This window comes from Triticum dicoccoides, chromosome 1B (genome assembly GCF_002162155.2).
Source record: "Triticum dicoccoides isolate Atlit2015 ecotype Zavitan chromosome 1B, WEW_v2.0, whole genome shotgun sequence".
Classification (NCBI taxonomy): domain Eukaryota; kingdom Viridiplantae; phylum Streptophyta; class Magnoliopsida; order Poales; family Poaceae; genus Triticum; species Triticum dicoccoides.
Window position 1 is genome coordinate 691,860,036 of NC_041381.1, and position 2,971 is coordinate 691,863,006.

General features: G+C 54.3%; 1 pseudogene; it reads left to right on the forward strand.

The window, feature by feature from the left end:
• Positions 1-616: 616 nt before the first annotated feature.
• On the forward strand, positions 617-2,971 carry LOC119313002 (annotated as a pseudogene).

The window sequence follows — 2,971 nt, forward strand, 5'->3', positions numbered from 1 at the left end:
TCTTATATTTAGAAACAGAGGGAGTATTATTATCGGTAATGCTACACTTACGGGGAGGATTCTTACAGGCTTCACAGGGTAGTTAACATGGAGGATTAGGATTGGGTTTAAGGGGTTTGATTAGATGGAACAACCCCGCATTACTCCCGTAAATGCCCGTGAGTCTACCATTTTCGTATTATTATTGCCCACCAACCCATGCATGAGACATGCTCGGTCGAGCTCGCCATCACAATTCACGCCATCTGTCCAAGTCGAGCCCATGTGCATGCACGCACAAGAATTTTTTTCCCCTTCGATCCATCGACCGCCGGCGCCGGCGACGTGACAAAGACAAGGACAAGAGGCGTGGAGGATTCCGGCCGGCGCGACCGCTGACTGCCCTTCGTGTGTTCTCCTCCACGTGCGTGCTTCATCCCACGTGCGTGCCGGCGCCGCTGACCTGACCACCTAGCCCGCCGGCTCGCCACTAGCCGCGCGTGCGTCCTCCGCTCGGGCCATGTGTGCATAAATAAGCTGGCCACGCCCACGATGCGCTGCACATTCATTCACTTTGCTGGCATCAGCGGTGGAGAGGAAGAAAGAGAGAGATAGAGAGAGAGAGGGAGTTGTTGCCATGGCGTCCAGCGAGGTCAGAATCCAGATGGTGGGGGAACTGCACGGCCAGCCGGGGTATGCTCCGTCCCCGAAGCCGCTTCTCCTTCGTGTCGCGTCGTGTCATCGTGTGCCGCCGGGGCTTCTCCGATGGATGCTGGGGATGCCGTTAGTACCGGCGGCAGGAACAGCAAGGAAGCGACCGCGGCTGCTTACGCTGAGACGCCGAGCTGTGTCTTGATCAGCGTGCCGGGTTCGCCGCCGGGACTTTACCCAGCACAGCTTGGCATGCCGCCCTTCGTCCGCGCCAACAAGGCCGACATTGGCGCCCCTGCCGTGCCGCCGAGCGAGTCGAAGGTCGAGCGGGTTCACCACCCGTCCGTGCCGCAGCTGCTGAAGCAGGCCCGGCACCACTCGCAGCCATCCCTGGTGGTCAGAGGCGGCGGCGAGGTGCCGGCGGTGCTGCGGAGCGACAGCATGCGGGAGCGAGACCGGCGGTTTGACCACTTCAAGACGTTCTCTGGCCGCTTCTCCAGCCTCCGCGGGCTGCCACAGGACACCGATGTCGAGCAAGGTGTGGCGTCAAAGACCTCAGAGGAGGAAACCGACGAGGATGATGCAGTGCCCAGCGCCGACCGCTACTTCGCCGCGCTCGAAGGACCCGAGCTCGAGACACTTCGGGTACGTACCAACTCACCGTGTAGCATTCCAGCAAAAAGTTTACCACTTCTTAAAGGGCGTGGCTAAGTCAATCTCACTCAAATGACATAACATAAAAAAAGAATAACAAAAAAAATTGTACAGATTTCAATGTAAAATCTCACGGTTACAACATCGACGGAGACTTAGCAAGACAGTTTGCAAAAACCATCATTGTGTCTAATAACCTTGTGAACTTGCAGTCAACAGAGATGGTCGTGTTGCCAAAGGATGAGACATGGCCGTTCCTGCTCCGATTCCCCATCAGCGCCTTTGGGATGTGCCTTGGCGTGAGCAGATAGGCCATGCTGTGGAAGACCCTCGAGTCAGAGCCCTCCACCAAGTTTCTTCACGTCCACCCTACTGCTAACCACGTCCTCTGGTGGATCTCCGTCGTACTCATGGTCTTCGTCTCCATCACCTACCTTCTAAAGGCCGTCTTCTACTTCAAGGCCGTCCGCCGCGAATTCCACCACCCAGTACGCGTCAACTTCTTCTTTGCACCATGGATTGCCTGCCTCTTCCTTGTCAAGGGCGTGCCGCATCCGGTGTGGGAGATCCACCAAACCATCTGGTACGTGCTCATGGCGCCTATCCTGTGCCTCGACCTCAAGACCTATGGCCAGTGGATGTCTAGTGGCGAGCGCCGCCTTTCTAAGGTGGCCAACCCATCCAACCACCTCGCGGTCGTTGGCAACTTCGTCGGCGCACTTCTTGGCGCTAGGATGGGCCTCCGGGAGCTGCCCATATTCTTCTTTGCCATCGGGTTGGCCCACTATGTCGTGCTATTTGTCACTCTCTATCAACGACTCCCCACCAATGTGCAACTACCCAAGGAGCTCCACCCGGTGTTCTTCCTTTTTGTCGCCGCACCTAGCGTCGCTTCCATGGCCTGGACGAGGATCTCTGGAGAGTTCAACGATGGATCCAAGCTCCTTTACTTTGTCTCGCTATTCCTCTACGTGTCGCTGGTGGTACGCATCAACCTCTTTAGGGGATTCAAGTTCTCGTTGGCATGGTGGGCGTACACATTCCCAATGACGAGTGTAGCCTTGGCAACGGTTTTGTATGCATCAGAGGTAAAGAACATATTGACACAGGCACTGGCAGTCGGGTTGTCCGGAATTGCCGTTGTCACGGTCACCGGCGTGCTAGCCACCACCATGTACCACGCCTTCGTGAGCAAGGACCTCTTCCCCAATGATGTGTCCATCGCCATCACGCGGCGAAGGCCCAAGTTTAGCAAGATCCTCGCACATATCCGATCATCAAGCTCTGATGTGAAGGAGCTCGTTCTCTCCATCCCAAATTTCAGTAATTCCAAGCAAGGCACATACTTCGATGACTCTGCCTCCAAATCCAAGATGAGCAACATTGCCGGCGTGTCTATGGTGGCACAGGGGAATGGAAGAGCAGAGTGTTTTCACAGTCGGTGCACAAGATGGTGCATGCATGCACGACTAGCTTATGTTGATTGGTAGTACTTGTATATAGTTCTCTATGTTTTTTTTCATTATTTTTTGTCTTTGCAAACTTGTTGCACATAGTTGCAGATTACAAGCTATATCCTTGAGCAACTTACATTGCCATGATAGTGATATAATTGCCGGAATGAACGGTTGAGCTTGTAAATTTAGTGGTTATACTTTTGTTTTTCAGAAGTACACAAAAATCTCAA